This window comes from Cebus imitator, unplaced genomic scaffold (assembly GCF_001604975.1).
Source record: "Cebus imitator isolate Cc_AM_T3 unplaced genomic scaffold, Cebus_imitator-1.0 Scaffold101, whole genome shotgun sequence".
In the NCBI taxonomy this organism is placed as follows: Eukaryota; Metazoa; Chordata; class Mammalia; order Primates; family Cebidae; genus Cebus; species Cebus imitator.
In genome coordinates, this window is record NW_016107416.1 from 279,421 (window position 1) to 285,643 (window position 6,223).

Below are 6,223 nucleotides of genomic sequence, written 5' to 3' on the forward strand. Positions count from 1 at the left end.
TTTTGTGAGACAATCTTGCTATGTTGCCCAGGTTGGTCTTGTACTCCTGGGCTCAAGCGATCCTCCCACCTCGGCCTCCCAAAATGCTGGGATTACAGGCATGAGCCACCTTGCCGGCCCCATATGCATTTCACTGTTGTTATTTAAACAGTTTTATTGAGATATAATTCATATGCCCTAAAATCTACACATTTAAAGAGTGCAATTCAATAGTTTTTGTTATAGTTATAGTTACGTGCAACCATTGCCACAATTTTAGAACATTTTCATCACATCAAAAAGAAACTCCAAGCTCAAACTCACCTTGTCCCAACTGCACCCTAAGCAACCTCTAATCTACTTCCTGTCTCTACAAATTTTCCTATTCTGGACTTCCATACGGACGGAATCAAACAATATGTGACATTGTGTGACTAGCTTCTTTAACTTAATGTTTTCAAGGTTTATCTATATTGTAGCATGAATCAGTACATGATTCTTATTTTTTTTTTTTTTTGAGACAGTGTCTCGCTCTGTTGCCCAGGCTGGAATGCAGTGGCACAATCTCCACTTGCTGCAACCTCCACCTCTCGGGCTCAAGCACGTGCCTCAGCCTCCCAGTAGCTGAGACTACAGGCATATGTCACCATACCAGGCTAATTTTTTGTATTTTTAGTAGAGACGGGGTTTCACCATGTTGGCCAGGCTGGTCTCAAACTCCTGACATCAAGTGATTTGCCCGCCTCTGCCTCCCAAAGTGCTGACATAGGTGTGAGCCACCACACCTGGCCTCATTTTTTTTTTTTTTTTGAGACGGGGTCCTATTGTTACTTAGGCTGGAGTGTTATGGCATGGTCACAGCTCACTGCAGCCTCAACCTCCTAGGCTTAAGCAATCTTCTTACCTCAGCCCCCTAAGTAGCTGGGACTATAGTTGTGTATCATCATCTCCACCTAATTTTTTTATTTTTTGGAGAGATGGGGTCACACTATGTTGAGCAGGCTGGTCTTGAACTCCTGGGCTTAAGTGATCCTCTTGCCTCAGCTTCTTCAAAGTGCTGAGATTACAGAGTTAATTCCCTTTTATGGCCAAGTAATATTCCATTGTGTGGATTTGCCACATTTTGTTTATCCATTCACCAGTTAATGAACATTAGGTTTTGGGGGGTATTATGAATAATGCTGCTATAAACATTTGTGTATAGGCTTTTGTGTGACAGGTTTTCATTTCTCTTGGGTGCATACCTAGGACTGGAATTGCTGGGTCATAAAGTAACTATGTTTAATCATTTGAGGAACTGCCAGACTATTTTCCAAAGCAGCTGTATCGTTTTACTCTCCCACCAGCAGTGTATGAGGGTTCCAATTCTCCACATCCTTGCCAATTCAACTATGCTTTTTTTTTTTTTTTTGAGATGGAGTTTTGCTCTTGTTGCCCAGGCTGAAGTGCAATGATGACACAATCTCAGCTCACCACAATCTCTGCCTCCCAGGTTCAAGCGATTCTCCTGCCTCAGCCTTCCGAGTAGCTGGGATTACAGGCATGTACCATCATGCCTGGCTAATTTTGCATTTTTAGTAGAGACGGGGTTTCTTCATGTTGGTCAGGCTGGTCTCAAACTCCTGACCTCAGGTGATCCCCCCCCTCAGCCTCCCAAAGTGCTGGGATTACAGGCATGAGCAACCACGCTGGGCTCCAACTATGCTTTTGAGAAATAACAAGGACAACTGAAGAGCCTCACTCTAATTTGGGTAGCTAGTACATAGCAGCAAGAGGAGTGCAGGGACGGAAGAGGGGTTCCTCCTCTACTCTAAGCCCTTAGAATCAGCCAGAAAGAATACAGCTATCTTTAGTACTCTTCCTGACCTCCTAGGCTATGTTAGCTGCCCCCGAAATGTGCCCAAGAATACATATAGTACTTGTCATTCTTCTCCACTAGACTGTAAGCTTTAGGCAGGCAGGAATCTCTATTGTTCTGACTTTATCTGCAGTACCTAAACAGGGTCTGGCACATAATAGATGCTTCGTAAATGTTAATTGACTGAGTGACTAACTAAACAAATGACTAGATATTTTTCTACTAGTGTTTCCTGTCCAGGGAGAGAGGAAAAGAGCAGTGTTAGAGGCAAAAGGCATCAAGGAGGGAAGCAAGAATGAGAGGAGAGATGGAGAAGAAAATGAAAGTCAGGCAAGAAGCTTGGGGATTTGGTGTCACTTGAGGTCAGCCTTAAGTTATGAGGTCAAACTCAGAGCTAATGGACTTGCCCTAATCCTTTGCTTTCTATGTGGCTGCATTTTTTTCTGGAAATGCTCCCTTTTATTTTTTGTAATTATTCCCAACAATTTTGTCTTTGCAAGAAGAAGAAACAAAAAAGTAGAAAAGCAGTTATTATTACAGGCAAAAGAAAACATAAATCAAGCCACCAAAATTAATTCAGAATTTAAAAGGATGGAGGTCCCAGGAAAAAAATAAATCATCATCTAGGTTTTTCTCCAAAGGTCATTGAATGGCCTGTAGCCCAAAAAGTTGATCACAGGACATAAGAATATGGCTCACCTCACAACCATATTTACAATGGCTGGCCTTCCACACAAATCCTGCCTCCTACCTGGACTAATCTGAATCCAATCATCACCAGGTTATTTGTCCCTCTCTCCCCAAAGGCCTGCAGAGCTCCCTGTCCTTGGTTATTTCCTGTCTCTCCTCTGAAAGCACACATGCACATTCACACACACACACACACACACACACACCCCCTCATCTCTTTTTCATGAATCCTCAGGGTAATTCTACCCTCTCCACTTTGTGTGTTTGGAAGGAAAGAAAGCAAAATATATAAGATGCCAATGCAATTCCTCCTTTAGCAGAGCTCCGCAGGACGATTACCCACCCAATCTGCCTGGTTTTATAGCTCTCATAACCCTCCTTTATGAACATGCTGTGACAGCCGGATGTGGGCATTGATTATGGCAGCAGTCTTCAGCCACATTCCTATTTAACTGCAAAGCAGAGCTCCTGCCTACCAGCCCAGCACTGATCATGTGACTTTTTAAATTACTATATTTATGTAAGCCCTTTCCCGACCAGAACCTGTGTCCAACTCCATCAAAATGGGGAGGATTTGAGCTTGCCACTTCCCCTTCAGTGGCTCTTTGGCCGTATAACCTAGGGTCTCTTGTTGGAATCAAACTGGGGCTCTGAGCTTTCTTAGGAGAGGTCTGCAAGGGTTGGGGTGCACAGGAAGCATATCTTTTTCGTTATGAAAGAACTGAGGAAATGGACAGTGAAACATGCTGGCAGATGCCAAGGGCAGTGGCTGGTTCCCATGGGCTCACCTGGCAATGGTGCCAGGTGCAAGAGATCAGCAGAACCCACAAGATTGGTGGTTGTTGTTGGGGGGTGGGTGTCGGAAAGGAATTTAGGGGAATTAGAGAATGGAATAAGGAATTACTGTTCATAGGCCTTTTCCCTCTGGACCCCAGCTTCACCACCTGTTTAGCAGGACAGAATAATACTGACTCTAGCCAGCAGGAGAAGGAAGTTTAAGTGTTCCAAGGAAATCCTGGTAACCTTGCAGGCAGTCTGTCCTGACCAAGGACTCTGTCTGATTGTGCTATGGTGCAGGGCAAGTTTAGAAGAGAAAGCCACTGTTCTTCAGCTGCGGCAGTTCAGTGAAAAATCCCACTGCAGGGCACTAGGAATGCGATCCTGCAGTGGTAAGCAGTAGGGAGTGACTGGCTTAATCTATTCGAAAACCTCCTGGGAAGATCCCGAAGACCGCAGACCAAGGTGACCTGTGTGGGTGGGCGATCCATTACCGAATGACAGCGTTGCCGCAGAAAGCCAGAAAAAGGATATGCGTGGGAAGCGCAAAAGCGTGGGCTGGGTCTGCAGCAACAGAAAGGCGCCACGCTCGTGAGGGGAACCAGTGTTCCGGGGTCGCTCAGTGTGGGCAGACAGGAAGCCTGGCTCCACTAGGATTCACAGATTCTCTCCTGAACAGCAGCGAAGTCTGTGCCCTTTCTATCCTTAAGAGATGGGATGGGAGTCCAACAAACGCAGCCATTGCTGAAACCCCAGCCCTTCTCTCCTATAACAAGCAGGATTACCTCTGCCACCGAACTCGCATTTTTTTTTTTTTTTTAAGTCAGGCCTTTCCTAGGCTGGGTCAAGGGCCCCGCCCACCGAAGCCACGCCCAATAGCCGCCGCGGGGCGGGGCTCTCCTGGGCTCCCGCCTGCCCTTTCCCCTCCAGCCTCTGCCGGTGCTGCTGCGCCTTGCGGAGCTCCGAACACGTGCGCGTGAGTAAGGGCCCAGTGGGGAGAGTCCTTGGAGGTTTCCCGGCCCAGGGAAAGAAGCAGTGCAGGAAGGCTTCTGCCGGTGCACGGGACGAAATTGGGGTTCGTCCCCTCGTGACCCCGAGCTTTGAGGGCATCTGAAAGAGACCTAGGCCCCAGAGTCATCCCCCGTTGTTCCACCATCCCGCTTTCCTCTTCTCCCTAGGGAGTTCTCTAGAGCCTGACTCCAAGAGCCTCGATCTCCCAGTGCCAGGGGCAGAGACTTGGGAAGGTTTGTGAGGACCAAATGTCCGGTGGAACTGAGTCAGCGCCTTTAACCCGAGCCTTGAAAGGGGCGGGCTATTTTTAGATCTGTTTTTAGACCCAGCGAACAATGAACCGTCTCTATTCATTTTCCTGTTCCTCTAAATTATGTGGAGGAAGGTAGGAGTGAAATTTAGGGATGGCTGGAAAGAGGTATGATCTTTGCCTTACATAAATTATAATGGTGACTGTGTAGGAATATTATCATTTGTGCAAACATTTTTATTGCTTTTAATCAGTAGTTGAGGTCTTGGCAGGACTACTACCTCCAATTCCCCTCACACCCAATACTGCAGTTATTTTTCTAAATGTTGTTTTTATTGTCCTTTAGGAAGTCCCATATTGGAGGCCCTCCTCTAACCACTTTTAACTGGCTTTCCCATTGTTCACTGCCTATTTATCTCAGGGGATAACTTTTCCCTTTCTACTCATTCATATTCACCATCTAAGCCTTTTTTGGAATGTAGCTCCTCAGGTGTTTACTGTGTGCCCACACTATACCAGACATTATCCTGGGAGTTAGCTTATATTCCACTTAAGCCTCCCAATCACCCCATGTACAGAGTACTATTAGTAATATCCCCATTAGGCTTGGTGCACTCACTCGCACCTGTAGTCATAGCTACTCAGGAGGCTAAGGCAGGAGGATTGAGCCCAGGAAGTGGAGGCTGCAGTGAGCCATGATTGTCCCACTGCACTCCAGCCTGGGTGATGGAGAAAGACCCTGTAATATAATATCTCCATGCTACAAATCAGGAGACTGAGGTATAGAGAGGTTAAGTTACTCACTCAGTGTCATTTGGCTAGACGCTAGTTAGGTGATAGAGCGTCCTGATACTTGTTTAATCTACTCTTTTGCTACTGTTGAACTGCTGTGGTGTATAAGTAACAAGATGTGAAAACAAAGCTAAACAAGGATAAACTTTTGTTTTTATTGTCTGTAGCTCCGGCCTAAGTTACAGAGTTTTGAGGGCAGGGACTCTGAGCTGCACACATGTTCTCTGTTGGCTGACTAACCTGGAGTTTCATTGCAGAGAGGTCAGCTATGGCAGATGGAACTGCAGGTGAGTGGGACTCCTTTAGCCCTCTTGGCTCCAGCTGTAGGCAGCTGCCTAGGTTGTCTTGTACCTAGGCAAGTGTTACACTGCTGGGAGAACAGCAGCCAATAGCTGGTTGGCATTCTGGCCTTGGTTCATGCCAACTCTGTGTTGACTACCCCAGGATGCCAGCATAGTTGCTTATCTATTAAGGCCAGGGGTGTTTTTGACTTCCCTGGGCCAAGCACTGAAAGAATAAGAATTGTCTTGGGCCACACATAAAATACAGTAATGATAACTGATAGTTAAATTAAAAAATATATATATTGCAAATTAAAAAAAACACCTCGTAATGTTTTAAGAAAGTTTGCCAATTTGTGGTGGGCCGCAGGTTGGAAAAGCTTACATTAAGATTTAATCGGCCGGGCGCGGTGGCTCAAGCCTGTAATCCCAGCACTTTGGGAGGCCGAGGCGGGTGGATCACGAGGTCAAGAGAGCGAGACCATCCTGGTCAACATGGTGAAACCCCGTCTCTACTAAAACTACAAAAAATTAGCTGGGCATGGTGGCGCGTGCCTGTAATCCCAGCTACTCAGGAGGCTGAGG

At 46.3% G+C, this 6,223-nt stretch overlaps 1 protein-coding gene across 1 annotated transcript in view; it reads left to right on the forward strand.

The window, feature by feature from the left end:
- Positions 1–4,185: 4,185 nt before the first annotated feature.
- MATR3 (matrin 3) overlaps positions 4,186–6,223 on the forward strand; it is a 79,078-nt gene continuing 77,040 nt past the window's right edge. The window contains exons 1-2 of the mRNA XM_017536707.2: positions 4,186–4,280; positions 5,615–5,644. The gene's annotated coding sequence lies outside the window, so the exon portion shown is untranslated. The remainder of the gene's footprint in view (positions 4,281–5,614; positions 5,645–6,223) is intronic.